The sequence below is a fragment of the Rhinolophus ferrumequinum genome, chromosome 3 (assembly GCF_004115265.2).
Source record: "Rhinolophus ferrumequinum isolate MPI-CBG mRhiFer1 chromosome 3, mRhiFer1_v1.p, whole genome shotgun sequence".
NCBI lineage: Eukaryota > Metazoa > Chordata > Mammalia > Chiroptera > Rhinolophidae > Rhinolophus > Rhinolophus ferrumequinum.
Genome location: NC_046286.1, coordinates 17,902,488 through 17,921,492, shown reverse-complemented (window position 1 = coordinate 17,921,492; position 19,005 = coordinate 17,902,488). Strand labels below are relative to the sequence as shown.

General features: G+C 36.2%; 1 long non-coding RNA gene across 1 annotated transcript; it reads right to left on the bottom strand.

Moving 5' to 3' along the window:
- Window positions 1–5,544: 5,544 nt before the first annotated feature.
- On the bottom strand, window positions 5,545–16,023 carry LOC117015947 (uncharacterized). Its single transcript, XR_004421819.1, has 4 exons — window positions 15,880–16,023; window positions 13,511–13,666; window positions 11,304–11,406; window positions 5,545–6,016 (listed from the first exon to the last, which is right to left on the bottom strand). It is a non-coding gene; the product is annotated as an uncharacterized LOC117015947 (long non-coding RNA).
- Between the last annotated feature and the right edge of the window lie 2,982 nt (window positions 16,024–19,005).

The following is a 19,005-nucleotide window of genomic DNA, read 5'->3' as shown; positions in this document are numbered from 1 at the left end:
AAGTCCCTGTAACCCCCCTATTCTTCCTGCCTCTATCTTGAATTTGTTACTTATCACGCGCATGAATATCACTGCGTCGTTTTTCCATATGTGCATCCATAGATATATTTACTATTGTTTTTTATATTTCCAAATGTTATGCTCACTGTGTACACTATCCATAGCTCATCTTTTATCTCAATATTATGTTTTTAGAGATTTATTCATTCTGACACTATCAAGCTCTTCACATTCATTTTCACTTTTGTATAAATATTAAACTGTGTTCTCCAACACTATATGTTTATTCTCCTATTTGTGGCCATTTAGATTGTCTCCAATTTTTCACCATTACAAACAGGGTTACAGTAAACATTTTACACATATTTTTGTAAACATGTTCCAGCATTCTCTAGGACTAAAATCATTGGGCCAAAGGTAATTTGCATTTTCCTCTTTACTGGGACTTGCCTAAGTATCCTCCAGACTAGCAGACCAGTTTACATTCCCAGTAGTCGAAAATTGGATTTCCAGTTTCTTCAGATCCTTAAAACACTGGGTTTAATTGTACTTTTTAAAATTTGCAAACATGAGACACTATTATGGTTTACTTTTTTTTATTCTTTTAACTATTAGTAAGGTTGCAAATATTTTCATATGTTAGTTGGCCATTTGGCAATTCCTCTTTAGTGCACTGCCTGTTCTCATTGTCTATGTTTATTTAGGGTGGCAGTAAAGTAGGGTATTTTTTCTCAATAATTTATAGGAGTTCTTTATATATTCTAGAAAATAATTAGTTGTTACATGCTTTGAAAATATTTTCTCCTTGCTTATGGCTTACATTTGTTTAAGTGTGTTTTTTTTAATTTAAATTTTTAATATTTACATTGACTGCCACCTTTCAATTATTTTTATATATTTTTTTATTCCCAAATTGACTTCTGCTAACATATCTAAGTTCTATTTAGGTATTTCTTTTCTTTCCTCCTTCTTCTGCCACCCCCCTCCCCACTCTGGTTCAAGCCATTGTTTCCTAGTCTAGTTTTGTAGTACACAGCTCCCTGGCCCATGCTTTGAGCATTGCGCTCTCCCCAAGCTGAGGCACTCGCTTGCCAGTTATTTGGTCGGTCACTCACAGCACCTCACGCCGACCTCCAGCTGCTCACAGCAGCCCAGCTCCAGGGAGGGCTGTTGTTCACAATCTTAGCTGTAGAAGGTACAGCTCACTGGCCCATATGGGAATCGAACCAGCGACCTGGCGTTAGGAACACAGCGCTCCAACCACCTCAGCCACTGGGCCAGCCCTGTTTAAGTGTTTGAATGGTGACTTTTGATACAAATATTTAAAATTTTTGATACATTTAAATATATTGATCTTTTACTTTTTTTTGACTTTTGTATTTATTAAGAAACATTTTCTTACCCTGATTTTGTAACATACTCTCCTATTTTCTTTTTAAAATGTTAAAAGTCTTACTTTTCATGGAAAGCAGATATTGGTAGTTTTTTTTTCAAATTTCACAATGACATGCATTGTGCATTGGTGTAGGTATTTTTTGTTTTTTAAATCACTGAACAGCCATTTAGTGGATTTCTTAATCTTGAGCTCAACCCTTCAATTCTGGGAAGTTTTTCAATTATTTCTTTGAAAATTTTCTGTTCTTTCTACAAAGAATCAAACACTGGACACAATAATTTTTCCTCTTATTTTCTTTACTTTTTCCTCTCATTTTACATTTCCTTTGTTGTTAATGTTCTACTACTTGCTTAGAGCTTTCTTCAGTATTTTTAATTATAACATTTACCGCCACTGAACTAATTATATTTTATATCCTCTTCGAAGCCACACTCTTACCCACCCTAATCATTATCACCCGATGGGGAAATCAAACACAGCCACTAAACGCAGGACTTTATTTCCTATTCTATACACTAGCAGGGTCCCTCCCTCTTCTAGTGGCACTAATCTATATTCAAAACATCACAGGGACCCTAAACTTTTTACTCTCGACGTACTGACTACAACCCCTATCTCCTTCCTGAAGCAACATCTTCCTATGACTAGCATGCATAATGGCATTTATAGTAAAAATGCCACTCTACGGCTTACACCTCTGACTACCAAAAGCACACGTAGAAGCACCAATCTCTGGGTCCATAGTCCTAGCAGCTGTCGTCTAAAATTAGGAGGCTACCGCATGCTACGAATGACAGCACTACTAAACCCCATTACAGACTTCATGGCGTACCCATTCTTAATGTGGTCCCTGTGAGGAATAATCATAACCAGCTCCATCTGCTTACGCCAAACAGACCTAAAATCACTCATTGCATACTCCTGTGTCAGTCACATAGCACTAGTAATGGTAGCTATTCTCATCCAAACACCCTGAAGCTACATAGGAGCTACAGCCCTAATAATCACCCACGGCCTTACATCCTCAATACTGTTCTGCCTGGCAAACTCAAACTATGAACGTATCCACAGCCGTACCATCATCCCAGCCCGCGGCCTGCAAACCATCCTGCCCCTATTAGCGGCTTGATGGTTACTAGCAAGCCTCACCAACTTGGCCCTTCCACCAACAATTAACCTAATTGGGGAGCTGTTCATAGTAATATCAACATTCTCGTGATCGTCTATGTCCATTATCCTTATAGGAACTAATATTGTTATCACAGCCCTGTGCTCCCTGTACATGCTCATTACAACCCAACGAGGCAAACACACATACCACATCAACAACCTCAGCCCCTCCTTTACACGAGAGAACACACTCGTGGCCATCCACCTTACACCTCTGCTTCTCCTATCCATTAACCCCCAAATTATTCTAGGGACCCTATACTGTAAATATAGTTTAAACCAAAACGTTAGATTGTGAGTCTAAGAATAGAATACAAAACTTCTTATTTACCAAGAAAGTATGCAAGCACTGCTAACTCACGCCTCCATACCTAACGGTATGGCTTTCTTACACTTTTAAAGGATGGTCGTTATCCGTTGGACTTAGGAGTCAAAAAATTGGTGCAACTCCAAATAAAAGTAATAAACCTACTTACCCCCTCAATCTTAATCTCCCTGCTGATTTTAACAACCCCGATTATCACAGCCACCCTCAACCTCCACAAAATCAACACCTACCCGTACTATGTAAAAACAACCGTTGTCTGAGCCTTCCTAATCAGCCTCATTCCAACAACAATATTCATTCAATCCGGGCAGGAAGTAATCCTAATAAACTGACACTGAATATCCATCTGAACCCTAAAAATTTCAATAAGCTTCAAACTAGACTACTTCTCCATAGTTTTCATACCCGTAGCATTATTCGTCACATGATCAATTATAGAATCTCCCTATGATATATGCACCTAGACCCCTACATCGACCGATTCTTCAAATATCTCCTCATATTCCTCATCACAATGCTCATCCTAGTAACCGCCAACAACCTCTTCCAACTCTTCATTGGATGGGAAGGCGTAGGCATCATATCATTTCTTCTCATCAGGTGATGATAGGGACGAGCAGACGCCAACACCGCAGCCCTACAAGCCATCTTATATAATCGAATCGGAGACGTTGGCTTTCTAATGGCCATGGCCTGATTCCTTTTCAACACCAACACATGAGACCTACAACAAATCTTCTCACTCAACCTAGACAACACCAACCTCCCCTAGCCGGACTCGTCCTGGCCGCAACAGGAAAATCAGCTCAATTCGGCCTCCACCCAGGGCTGCCATCAGCTATAGAAGGCCCAACCCCTGTCTCAGCCCTACTCACTCTAGCACAATAGTTGTAGCAGGGATATTCCTACTCATCCGATTCTATCCACTAATCGAAAACAACAAGACCATTCAATCCGTAGTACTATGGATCTGTGTACTAGCAATCTGTGCCCTCACCCAAAACGACATCAAAAGAATCGTAGCTTTCTCAACCTCCAGTCAACTAGGCCTGAAAATAGTAACAATCGGCGTCAAACAACCCCATCTAGCATTCCTCCACATCTGCACCCATGCATTCTTCAAAGCCATACTGTTCCTATGCTCCGGCTCCATTATCCACAGTCTAGGAGATGAACAAGACATTCGAAAAATGAGAGGCTTATACAATTCCTTTCCTTTCACTACCATTGCCCTAACTGTAGGCAGCTTAGCACTCACAGGAATACCTTTCCTAACAGGATTCTACTCCAAAGACCTAATTATTGAATCAGCCAACACATCGTATACCAACTCCTGAGCCCTTCTAATTACCCTAATCGCCACCTCCCTAACAACTGTGTACAGCTTCCGTTGATTTTTCTTTCAGTTTTAAATACAGTTTTATTTAAGACATCGCATTTTCCACTTTGCAATACAGTGCGTATAAAGTGCATCAGTATTTCCTTTCCCTGTGCACATATGCCGTATCTAAGTTTCAGGAATACCCAGTTATTTACTACACAGCAGCTCAACTTTAAAACCGCCATGGAATTTGCTACAAATTTTGATCCTTCCATATTTTGCATGGAAGAAGTCTAAATCTATACTCAAAGTTGACTTTATCACCCTCTTCAATGCGGGCGGAGAAGAGGCACCACCAGAAGAAGGGGCTCCACCCCCAGTGAAGCACCATCTCCTATTGATTTATTGGATGTCTACTATTATTTACGGTTTAATTTCTAAAATCTTTTTTGTTCTCTCATTCTTTTTAGTATCCTGTTCTTTCCCCCCCACCCATCTTTATTGAGGTTATAATTCGGAAATAATTCAGAAATAAAATGAATAAAATTCAGAAATAAAAATGGTATATATTTAAGGGGTACAACTTGATGTTTTGATATACCTCTACATTTTGAAATAATCTCAACAAGCAAGCTAATTGACATATTCATCATCTGACATACTTAACTATTGTGTGTGTGGAGTGTGTCTGTGTGTGTGTGTGATGAGAACACTTAGTTAAGATCTCGCATCTGAGCAGATTGCAGGTATACAATGTAGTGTTGTTAACTGTATGCACAATGCTGTACATTAGTGCTCCAAACTTATTCATCTTGCATAACTAAATCTTTGTACCCCTTGACCAACATCTCCCCATTTTCCCCATTCTCCAGTCCCTGAAAAACATTATTTTACTCTCTGCTTCTATGAATTGGGCTATTTTAGATTCCACATATAAGTGAGATCATGAGCTATTTGGCTTTCTGGGTCTGGCTTATTTCACTTAATGGCCTTGAGGTTTGTCCACACTATCAGGATGTCTTTCTTTTATAAGGTTGAATAATATTCCTGTGTGTGTGTGTGTGTGTGTGTGTGTGTGTGTGTACACAGAGGGTGCCAAAAAGAATGTATACACATTTTAAGAAAGGAGAAAGTGTATTAAAATTGTAATACTCAGTACATACCGATAACAGAAGATGAATACAAGTCATGTGTATACATTTTTTGGCACCCCTAGTGTGTGTGTGTGTGTGTGTGTGTGTATGTATGTACATAATCACCTCTTCTTTATCCAGTCATCTGTTGATGGACATTTAATAGCTTGTTCTTGTTTCATTATATCTACTCTAATGTCTCAGAAGACAGTAAAAATAACGGTTCAAAATTTCTTGTGTTTCTTATGTTGTCCCTACTTTCTCTGAGTTCCCTTTCCTTTCTGTTCTGATCTCAAATGATGTTAGAAAATTTCATCAAATTCCTGGTGACTCTGGTTGTTTATTCATATGTACAACTAGGACACTAAAATGTACATCAGAAGCTTGTTGTGTATAGGCATGACTGCTTGACAGGAGAGCTTCATGTTGGGATGATTTTGCAAGAATTCGGCTATGTAATTAGAAGATTATTATCTGCTAATTTGCATAAATGTCTTTTTTTTTGCTGCCCAATTTATCCAGAATGAAATCTTTGAAATTCCTGACTGTGAAATACAAACCACATTCCAGAATTCTGGGAGCTGAGGAGAGGAAGATAAATACGCATTCCTTTAGTCCTTCTTGTGTCTTTTAGTATGGTATCTCTCCTTCAGATATGCTTCATTTCCCTGAAACGCAAATACCTTTTAGTTTAACCAGTCCAAAGAGTAAACCTTTAGTCTTTTACAAGAGGAGGAAAGGTAATCATCTGGATGTTTAGAATGGAATAGAGATTACTCTAAATGGCAGACTTTCAACAAATTCTCTACTCACATCTCCAATTCCAGAAGTTCTAGGTGTTACCATTTCCTGAAACTTCTTGGGTTCTACATCATGAATCCACTGCCTCTAAGTTTTCCCACTACTAATATTCAACTCTTCCTGTTGTGCTAAATCAGTTACCTCTTATCCAATGAGTCTACAGAATTTCACAGTTTTGGGGCACTCTCCTTTATATTTATTTATACAAATATTAGTGGGGTTTGAGGAGAGAGGGGCATTGAAACCTGTATTCAATCCACAGTATTACATCTTCACTGCTTCTCATCGGTGGAAAAAAATAAATCACCAATAACAATAATCATAGTCCAAGCAAATATTATGTATATTATTTATTTATCTACTTTGGAAATATTTGAACCAAAATACATTTCTGTCTTTAATTCTAGATTTTAGAAAATTATAGTCCAAAAAATGCAAAATACAATAACACATGCTGTAATGTTAACCAAATATTCCACAACACAGTACAGTAAAAGAAATGAATTAACATTATTAGTAGTTTAGCATTAACAGATTAAGAATGGCAACAATAGAAAACCATGACCAACTCCAGACAACATTGTTGATCCACCTCTAATCGTATTTTTCCCTAATATTATGGAAATTACTAATTAAAATATGGGCACATGCATTGTAGGCATTTGGCAGTATTTCCAAGCATTTCATGGTAGCCAGACTTTATAGCAGAATAAGTGAAAGTTCTTCTGTACTTAATTTTAGTTTATTGGTAAAGATTTTATTAATACTTAATAATTTGCTTTCCACCATAATACTTTCACCACACATAAAAACAAAGCTCTAGATATACTATAGTGATCATTTATCAATACATACAATCATCAAATCATTTTGTTGCACAACTGAAACTAACACAGTAGTATATGTCAATTAAACCTCAATAAAAAAATAAAAATTGGAGTGACCTCAGATGCCAGACCTCTTTTTCTCTATCTGTACGCACTCCCTAGAGAGGATTACTATCTCTATGCTGATGGTTCTCCACATGACATCTTCAACCCAGCCTCTCCTGCACACTCTAAACTGCCCATACAGCATATATACTTGGAGCATATAATCATCTTATCACACTTAACATATCCCACAAAGCTCTTTTGATTCTGCAACCCAATCTCATATCTCTTCTCAATGTCTTGCAACTGGGAACCCTGCTTCCACCATTGCCATAAACAGGGTGCAAGTCAGATCATGCCATCCCCCGTAATACTGTAATGCCTTTACATTATATGTAGAGTAAATTCCAAAGTCTTTACTATTGTAACCAAGGCCCCACATGATTTGGAACCTCATTACCATTCTTATCTCATCTCCTACTCCTCTTACCTAGTTCACTCTGCTCCAGCCACACTGACCTCTTCTAACCCATCAACCGTAATCTCACCTTAGAGTTTTTGCAACAGCCTTGTCATGAATACTCTCCCACCAGATGTCCACATTGTTGACACCCTCAGTTCATATACATATATATATGTGTGTGTATATATATATATATACACACACATATATATACATACACATATATATATATATATATGCAGACAGGAAGTTCTCATTGAAGCGATGATATTCTAACAGATATATTAAAATAGCATCACTTTTACTCTCTATCCCTTTCATGTGCTTTTTCTTTCTCATAGTCCTTACCATCATCTGATATTATAAAGCTATATATTTATTGCCTATCTACCCAGGAAATGTAAACGACACGAGGACAAAGTCTTTCCTCGTTTTGTTCACTGCTTTTTTCCCAGCACCTAGAACAAGGACTGAGACTTAAGACACAATAAATATTTGTTGACAGAATAATAAATCCTGTCTGTATAAAAATGTAATAGTGTTTACATTTAGTACCTTTGAACCAAATCTTTTGTCTGTAGAGTTGATTATGGTTTCTTTTGCTTCAATTCTGTTGTCACTATCATTCCAGAAAAGGGGGGGAAAGTAGGAGATAAGAAGGAAGAAGAAAAGAGAAGCTTATGAAAGGTAGTGTTATCTTGGATTTTGGCATTACACTGAAATAATGGGTTAGTTCTAGCTTTAGGGTTAAGTTTGTCATTGCAGTTGAGGTTGGTTAGAGATAAGAGTTTCAATAAAATGTAAGCTTCAATTTCTGATTCAACTACCAATTGGGCTTCAAATTAAAGTTCTTATTCTAATAATCTTGCAGATTCATGGAAATTTCCTGCAAGAGTACACAGAACTTAGAAGTGGTTACCCCTGTGATTTGGACATAGATTAGGCTGCAGTTCAAAGTAGACCAAGGAGCGTTTCACATTTCATTCACTTAACCGCTTCTTATTATTGACTTTTACTGCGCCCAATTAACATCTTAATAATTTTTAGAAGACATTGAACTTTCAACAAAATATAGCAGATGTTAAGTTGATAATATGTGAAGAGAATAGGTCGCAGCGACCAAAGGGCCATCTTTGGGGTAGGCCAATACTGTAATAGTGGAAATGGCTTTGATTGGATGTTTTAAATCCAGCTTTACAAATAAGTGGCCTATAATGGAAACAAAACCATAGCAGCTTGTCACTCTTCTGTTTTTACACTCCTTCTTGAGGTTTCTAAATTTGAATGAGATGCATAGATAACCCTTGTATCAAGGTCACAGAGCCTGGAGTAAAACCACAGTAATTGATGGTCCTTAGGAAATATTTGTAAAACTCAGAAAAAGGACCTCACATCTCAAGACACTTGACTTCGATCATAGCATGCATACTTTTTGTATCTGTGGCAGCCTTTTAAGTAATCACGTTTTGGATGGCAGGGAAATAGCATTTGACTTTAAGTCCGCAGTGGGCAGAATCACAGGCAATAGGGATGACTTCCATACATTCTTTGGAAGTTACTGAAGGACTTCAACCTCAACGTCCTTTCAATTACCTACCACACTCCCACTGGTTTGCTCACAGTCAGTGGAGGTTTTCTTTCTCAGAAAGGCAATCTATGCTTGATGTTACAACTATTATCCAGCAGAGGGCAATGTTTGTAAGAGAACAAATTAAGGATCAAAAAATTCACGAGAAATTTGGTGGTTGGTCATTAAAGATTATTAGACTATACTTCACTAAACATAACAGCTTTGAATTTCAGGTTCATTATGACTTTTCTATTTATTAATCATTTGGTACATAAATGAAATGAACAAATTTCAGCAATACAAATTAAATTTATAATTGAATGCCAGTTTTTTTCATTTCAAGTTAGATATGTTTCCTTCACATGCGTAAAGTTCTTTCATTGGTAATATTACTGACCACTTCCTTCCTTCATAAAACTCTTATCCTCTGAGTTTTCAGGATACCAATCTCTCTCGTTTTCTTTCTCTATCTCATTTCTCTACTTCTTCTTTACCCTGTAAATATCGTTCTCCACTGTTCTACTTCTGCTTCTCTGCTCAAAACATATGTTGTGTTGGGGCTACCTCCACCAGTTGCATAACCTCAACCAATAGATTTATGATTCTAAGCTTGAATCCCTCCCTAAAATGCAAACCTGTAATCCCTATTGGACAGTTCTAGCTAGATATCGCACGGGCTCTCAGACTCAAGCCTATTGTCTTCCTTTCCTCTTAAGAATACTCTTCTTCACCTGCATTGGTTATCTCAGTGGATAGCAGTATGCAAATGGAAACTTTCTGCTTACCCCAGTTATATCCCTCTCATTGTCACTCATCTTCCATATTCAGCAAAGCCCATGTTCTGTTGACTCTCCTTAATATTTTTTTTCCATCCCCTGGGCTCCATTTCCAATAATAGTTCAAGCATTCATATTTTCTAATCTAGATGACTGAAATATTTAATAACTTGGACTTTTCTCATTTATTCTCCACAATTCTGCTGAAGTGCTTTTTCTAATACATAAAATTTATTATATTAGGTTTCTAAGACATAAAGTTCCTCTGATAAAACCCTTAAAAACTTCTCTGCATGACGTATAATTCTATGAGCTAGTCCTAACCATCTTGAAGGAATGATATCTCTCATCAGTTTGTGCCCATTGCCATCACACACACACCTACAAACACAACATAATGGTACAGCGTGTTAAATCACTTAACTATTTTAGTTCCCCAAGCATATTATTTTATCCCCTGTGCCTTTTATAATGTTTTTTCTGTCTCCTTCCCACACACAAATCTCCCTTCAAGATAGTAAACCCACTTATGAATATTAAATCTTAAATAAAATACTACCAAATCAAATAATATGCCAAACAATAACAACACTGAAAAGGAAGAATTTGTATCACGGGGGAAAAAAACACAGTTTATTATTAAAAACTTATTAACATCACGGAATAAGTAAAAAAAAAAATACAGATATGATTCTAAAAGACATTTGATGAGATTTAATATCTTTTATTAGCAAATAATTTTACTATTACCTGTGTCCTTCACTTCTATTTTACCCACTATTTTGTAACATTAAAAAGAGCAGACAAAAGAATGTCCTGACAATAGTGCCAAGACCATTTGATGGGACTAGGACAATCTTTTCAATGAACAGTATTAAGAAAATTGGATTTCCACAAGCTAGAGAATGAATTTGGAACCTTACCCACATGTGAAAACTAACTCAAAATATGCACACCATATACAAAAAACATAACTAAACATGAAGAGCTAAAACTCTTTAAAGAAAACATAGGGGAAAAGGCTCATCACATTGGATTTGGCTATGATTTCTTCGATATGATATTGAAAGCATACTGTGGGGACAGAGCCCCAGAGAGCAGTTTCCAGGCTCTCAGCCTCACACAGAAAAGTGCTACCCTGCATGACACATTGGCAAAAAAGAAAAAGTAAACTGAACTTAATCAAAATTAAAATCTTTTGTCCCTGCAAAAACACTATCAACAGAGTGAAAAACAACCCACAGAATGGGAGAAAATATTTGCAACTGATACATCATTTGATGACATATGTCAGACTTTGTGTCTGGGTTCCTTATTATATCTAGTCCATTAGTCTGTATGTCCGCTTTTAAGCCAAGAGCATGCTGTTTTAATTTGGAGAAGACTGGAGTCTTTTATCAGGTTAAGTGCAAAGAATCCAGGATAACAAAACTTTTCAAGGAAACTTATATATTCGGAAAATTTATTTCTTACCATAATTGTACATGCCTCTTAGTTAAAATGTTGTCTGGTGTCTGCAGTGAATTCTTGGGGGAAAGATTTATTTTAGGAATTTCCCAAATTATAGATTCTTCCTCTGTATGAAAAAGACAGAAATTTCATCAAGGTTGTCCTGAGAGATAGCATATCCTGTTTACTATGGAGATGAGGACAGGAAAAGTGTGAAACTGAATTCCTGGTGTGTTAGTTTCCTAGCGCTATTCTAACAAAGTACCACAAGCTGGGTGATTTAACCATAATTTATTCCCTCACAGGGCTGGAGAAGAGCAATCCAAAATTAAAGTGATGCATAATTGGTTCCTTCTGGAGGCCCTGGGGAAGAAACAATTCTATGCTTCTTTCCTAGCTTCTGGGCTTCAGTCTTTGGCATTCCTTGTCTTGTAGCTGCATCACTACCTCCATCTTTCTGCCTCCATCTTCACCTGGCTGTCTTCCCTCTGTATGTATTTCTTCTGTGTCTTTACATCTCTCGCTCCTTATAGAGACAGTTATTGGATTTAAGGTCCACACTAATCCAGGAGGACCTTATCTTAATTTAATTACATCAGCAAAGACCTTATTTCTAAATAAGGTCATATTCACAAGTACCCAAGGTTAGGTCTTCAACATATCTTTTGGGCGGACGAAGTACAAGTCAACCACAACAACTGGTTTTCTCGTCTGTTTTCTTTCCTTTTCCTTCTCTTTTTAAAAAAATATAAGTTACTGAAAATAGTTTCTTTTCCTCTATTTTCTACCTCCCAACCCTGCATTATCTGCCAGCCTTGTGGGTAAGCAGTGAGATGCAGATTATAATTGTGTTGCATCTTTTGACTAGCTTAAAAAATTCAGTTCATCAGAGTAAATTTTGAGTAATTGACTAGTTTGTGTGACTAAAATGATCGGCCAATTCAGGAAAAAATGGTCAACACGATTGTAGATATAAACCCAACATATATTTTAAAAGGAATAATTTATTTACCTTTGTAATATCTTTCTAAAATAATTAATTTGATACTTTTTAATTTTTAAGTTTTCCAACAGCTTGACTAAATTAAGTAAACTTAAAGGTTATTTTTAACCTTTTAAACTGCAATTACTTTTGCACCAACCTAATATATACAAGAACAGTCTCTTCTTTATTTATTAAGTCTGTGTTCACTGTCTGATTTTTACCTGACTTATAAATTGTTTAGGAACATTTCACTTTTTTACATCACCCTCCTATTTCCAAATACTTGAGTCTCCCTTTAATAACAACTAAAAGGCGAATAGAGATTTGCCAAAAATCCAGAAAAACTTTCCATTATGCTAGTATTCCATTTCCCTAAATAACAGTACAAAGGATAATACAAATCTATTTTTCTAAGACAATACCATCCATTGTTATGTTAATGATGATTCAAGTCAACTTGTAACTAAAGAGATCTGTCATAAATGTATTCATCAACTTAAAACAATTTCTTTCTGTTTTCTTCTAGTTCATAAAACAAAATCCTGAGTATCCACAAGTCTATATATTAAAGAATAACTTATGTTTACCTATTGGTATAACCGGTAAACGATATTGTAGAACTGGAAATATGATCATAAATCAAGGTATACGTCAAGGCACAGAACCGTTCCAAAATTAGGGGTATCCTTGGGCTAAATAAGGTACATAAAGGTGTTTAAATATTTTTATTTAACTTCAGGATTTAAATTCCACGGCCTTCCTTTTTACCACCAATGAGAAATTAAAAGTCCTTTTAAGCTAGAGTTTGTAAAGATTGTAACTCTTTTATATTACTACTGATCTCTGTAAGCCATCAATATTTTAAAATAATGTTTATAGTTTCTTTAAATACTATAAAAATAATGAGTCATAGTTTTAGAAAATTTGGAAAATAGAGAACTATAAGAATTACATTTATAATGATACATAATCATAGACTACAGGGCAGCCCTGGAGGGGCAATAAAACCCCCAAAAGAAAACATGATCTTTACGGGTGGAAAGTAGACGAAAGGAGCAGTGTTTTGGATTAATTACAGGCACCTGAGTCTCTTTTTTATAGTTTATATTTGTAAATTTCCTCCTTTCTTCCTGCTGCCTGCCTTTATCCATTGTTTCCCTCATAGAAAATAGCTATCACAAGCCACAAAATCCTTTAGAAACTATGTTCATCGTGTACATTCAACATCAGGAAATATGTTACTTACAACATTGTTTTATTAAACTGGTTGGCTAGTTCCTGGAGGACAGCGGGAAGGGGGCTGTCAGCTGCGCAGTGGTAGCGGAATGCCTCAGTGTCATGACTTCCTAGCTGTCGGCCAATGTGTGGCATCATCTCCATAGGAGCAGTATTTATGAATTCACTGATGTAAAAAAAAAAATTAAAATACAGCAGATTTAATTTAAAAAAATTAAAATACAGATTCAAGAAGTCATGGACAGTTAAGAGTCTAAAACCACAAAGGCTCTAGTACATGGATCGATTCATTCCTGGGAGGTCAGGTCATAAGTGAACTCATCTTTAAAGCTGACAACTGAGATAGAAAATGAAGTCATGTAAGGAGATTTAACCTGAGGTTTTCTTTTAATTGATGAGAAGTTGCTTTGAACTGGGTCAAAGGGAAAGAGTTTTAGGAGGATGGTTTTGCATCAGGCAGAAGCCATTGTAAATAGACTGCTCTAGCTAGAGGAAGAAGCCAAGGCCAGTTTGATAGGGAGTTAACATAGAAACTCTTACAGAAATTGCCAAGTTATTAGACCGGACAACACTTGCTGATATGCTTTTCCTACCTGCAAAGTGTCTGAGAAAAAAATATTAGATTAAAGAACCACTTATTAAACATTGATAAGTAGCCACTTAATGTCTTGGTTACCTTAAATTTCTTGGTTAACTTTTTTTTTCCCAAAGAAGTGTGTGTGTGTGTGTGTGTGTGTGTGTGTGTGTGTGTAAACAATCTCATGATTCTAACTTGTAAAAAAGCCCTAAATCCGATGACAGATACAAAATTGCATTGCACTTTGGTCAGGGTGTCTTAGTGTAGATTTTTTTTTTACGCATGTCCTTGAATTTGTTAAGAAGGAGCAATATCCAATTGTCACCCCAATAAAATTTAATTTGAAAAAAAAAAGAAGGAGCAATATCACACACTCTAGCTTTTCTGTCAGTACATTGAAAGTCCCCAAAAATATTTTGAGTGAATAGTGAGATTCAAGAAGGCTACAGAGAGGATATCGAATCAAATTTCCTTAGTTGCAAACTACAGAAACCAAATCTTCTTCTCTAAAGAGAAAATGGGGTTTGTTGAAAGGGTACCAGGCAGCCCCCAAATCAACCCAAAGGTCACAAATCAAGTCCACAGGAACATTCCAGTTAGAAAACCACTACTACTGCTGTTCATAAGCGGGTCAACTCCTGTGTATTTTGCATAAGTGCCCCCAAATTCTCTAAATTCCAGATATGAGGATCTAATGGATCAAACCCAGGTCACAGACTTAAATTGCCAAAGGGAGGTGAGACTATGCACCCAACTTGAGTTTCCACAGTGGAAAGCAAGACCTTTATTTAAAAATTCCCTTAGAATAGAAAGGTTTTGGGTGTGGGTAGCCAAAAATGACAATAAGCATAATAGGTACATTCAATGTGTCCCTGTTATGTTTTAGGCTTCGTTTAAGTCTTTCATATGCACTACCATTAGGACCTTACTGATTGCTATGAAGTAAGTATTATCCCCATCTTGTAGAAAACAAAACCAATCACAGAATTTGAGTTACCTAAGTTCACATACTAAGTAAACATTGTACCTGGGATGGGAAGGCAGAAGGTCTAGATTCAAGGTGTCAGATATTAAGCACTGATCTTATACTACACACTCTAAAGTGCTTCCAAACATGTCCTTTCCTTGCTTTTCATAATGCCTGAAGTTTTAGAGTACAGTTTATATCTTTTGGGTTGTAATCCTCTAAAAAGAATCTTTAGTGATCCTTTATTAAAACATCAAAACATATGGTTCATCTATAATATGAAACATTTTTATCACCTTTAAAAATGAACAGGTAAAACTGATATTCCAAGACATATGATAAAGTTTTTAATAAAAGAGTATTCTAATATGATGTTATTGGTATTAAAAAATAAGATACACATACATAGAAGAACATATTTATATGCAAATGTATAGAGGGAGACCAGAAAGATGAGCACGAAACTATCAATATGGGAGTGGGAATGAATGGATAGAAAGCTTTGTATGGTGTGAATCACTTAAAAGGGACAAATTTGTTTATAGCTTTTATAATTTGAAAACTAAAAATAAATATAAATATACATACATAAATACATATGTACATATACAGTTGTTTATATTCCTATGAAGCGGAGCACTTTTTCTAGGCTATAATACCTGAACAACTTAGAGCAGCACCAAAACCAATTACTAAAGAAGAACAACAGTTTCAGAGTCAGACAGACTTGCATTTTAATTTGGGTCCTGAAATTTTCTGAATGGTATTAGACTTTGGAAGTCATTCAGTTTCTTGGTTTTCCCATTTGTAAAATGACAATAAGAAATGAACTTACCTTGCCGGGCTGTTTTAAGGATTATAATTAACATGTGTAAAGGGGCTGGCAGGTAGCAGGTGCCAGTGGATGTTAAACAGGCCACCAAATGCTTACTCTAAAGACTTTGGTGCCTAGAGCTCAGCAAGCTGAGGCACACTGATAAAAGGCAGTGGGGAAAGAGACCAAGTTCTGGAAGGAAAAAAAAAATAAATAAAGGCCTGTCATATTTTCTGAGAGGCTCTCAGTTCTAACCTTATCTTCAGAAAGCAGCTGGCTCAAGACCATGCCTGGCTTGTATGACTTTCCTTTCATTTAAGCTGTATACTCCCTTGTCAGTGCCACTAATTGGGCGGGATCTCTCTTGAACGGAGATGTAAGTTTCTGTCGCCTGCCCTCTTCCTCTACCATCTCCCTTCTTCTCTTTTATTCTTTATTTTAATTATATACAGTGGGATAGCAGCCCTTGAGGGGCAATAAAACCCCAAAAGAAAACATGATCTTTTGAAAACATGAAAACATGCAGTCATTTTTATTATTAGTGAAGTAAGGGAAGCATGTTTGGGACATGTCCTTTCTTGGTAAGACTATGGACAGTGAATATTTTTCAACACTAAAATTCTTCTACACCTTAACCAAGGAACCAAAGTAAACATCAGTAGTAAAACACATAGTCTCTGATATGATAGGTTGAAATGGACACTTCACCTCTAGTATTTAACCTTAAAATCCATAACCGCAGTTTAATCATGAGAAAACATCAGACAAACTCTTCAACCAGTACTCTTCTTGACCAGTATCCTTCAAAAATGTGAAGGTCATGAAAGACAAGGGGAGAATGAGAGAATGACAAACTGTCATAGATCACAGGAGACTAAGAAGGTGTAATAACTAATACAACATGGGTTGTGGATTGAACCTGGAACAAAAAAAGGACACGAGTGAAAAAATTTATAGTATTGTACCACTGTTAATTTCCTGGTTTGCATCATTGTACTGTGATTATGTACAATGTTAACAGAAAAAACTGAATGAAGGGTAGTAAAGAACTCTGTTATCTTTGCAACTTTTCTGTATGTGCAAAATTATTCAATATAAAAAAGTTTTTAAGTCTCTTCTGATTCCTAATGTTGATCAGATATTACTGTTTTGATGATTTTATTATTTAAACAATATGCCTTCGTTTTACAATTTATCGTACTTATGCAGAAGTTTCCAATTTTCCCAAGAAACTGCCCCATACATTTGTCACATTGTTAGCACTTCAATAACCTAGATTTCTCATCTCTTTATGATTTATAAAGCACCATGATATGTACTGCCTCCTCTAGTCTTTACTGCTTGAGATGGACAAGCGTCCTCACTGCCACATTAAAGATGAGAAAAATAATGGCAATGGCAGTTTAAGAGATTCACTTTACAGTATATGAGTTAGTGATAGAGTCTTGTCAAGAACCTGGATGAGTGCAACTCAATAACACTTTTTAAAAATTACCTCATGAGTAAAGAATCTGAATAGACACTTCTTCAAATAAGATAAACAAATGGTCAAAAGTGCATGAAAGATGTTCAACATCATTAGTCATCAGGGAAATGCAAATCCAAACCACAAGGCTATACCACTTTACCCCCACTCGAATGGCTAGATCAAAAAGTCAGATAATAGTAAGTGTTGGTGAGGATGTGGAGAAATCAGAACCTTCGTACACTACTACCCTGTTTCCCTGAAAATAAGACCTAGCCTGACCATCAGCTCTAATGCGTCTTTTGGAACAAAAATTAATATAAGACCTGGTATTATATTATATTATTATATTATATTATATTATATTATATTATATTAGACTCGGTCTTATATTATAGTAAAGTAAGACCGGGTCTTATATTAATTTTTGCTCCAAAAGACGCATTAGAGCTGATGATCCATCCGTCTAGGTCTTATTTTCAGGGAAACATGGTAATGGGAATATAAAATGATGCAGTCACTTTGAAAAACAGCCTGGCAGTTCCTCAAACGAATCATAGAGTTACCATATGTCCTAGAAATTTCATTCCTCAATATATACCCCAAATAAATGAAAACACATGTCTACAACAAAAACTTGTACATGAATGTTCATAGCAGCGTTATTTATAATAGTCAAAAGATGGAAACACTCAAAATGCCTGCCGATGGTTGAAAGGATAAACAAAATGTGGTATAGCCATACAATGGAATATTAATTGGCCATGAAAAGAAATGAAATACTGATACACGCTGCAACATTGATGAACCTTGAAAACATTATGTTAAATAAAAGAAGCCAGTCACAAAATGCACCATACTATATGATTCCACTCATACGAAAATCCAGAATAGAGACATTGATAGAGATAGAAAATAGACGGGTGGTTACTTAGGGCGGGGAAGTGCGTGTGGGAATAGGGGGCTGATTATTAAGGATATGAGATTATTTTCGAGGTGATAAAAATGTTTGAAAATTGACTATAGTACTGGTTGCACACCCTGGTGAATATGTAAAAACTATTAAATTGTATACTTCAAATGAGTGAATGGTATGTTACGCAAATTATATCTCAATAAAGCTGTTTTAAAAAATAAAATTAAAAAAATTACCTCCCTCCGTGGGTCAGTACAGAAATTAAAAATGGCTAAAATAGCTGCCTTCCCTTAGGATGCTTAGGTATGGTAGAGGAGGTAAAGGGCAGTAGCAGATATTATCCAGGAGTCCTAATCCTTAAACTAGAATTTTCTATTTATTTTTTAGCCACATAATATACTGTGTTTCCCCAAAAATAAGACCGGGTCTTACATTAAGTTCTGCTCCAAAAGACACATTAGAGCTTATGTTCAGAGGATGTCATCCTGAAAAATCATGTTAGGGCTTATTTTCCGGTTAGGTCTTATTTTCGGGGAAACACGGTAAGTCATCCAGTTTGATAGTTCAGGCAACTTTCATTTTCAAATCAATTTCAAATCAGGAAAGCAACCCTTTGACATGCTACATTTCTTCAGTCTAACAATACCAGACCAAGATGACAGAAAGGAAGCAGAGAGGGGTTCCAGGGATACCATGAATAGAATTCAGGCAGTATATATATTTGAATAGGGGGGAAAAAAGTATGTTTAACTGAAATTTAGTATTT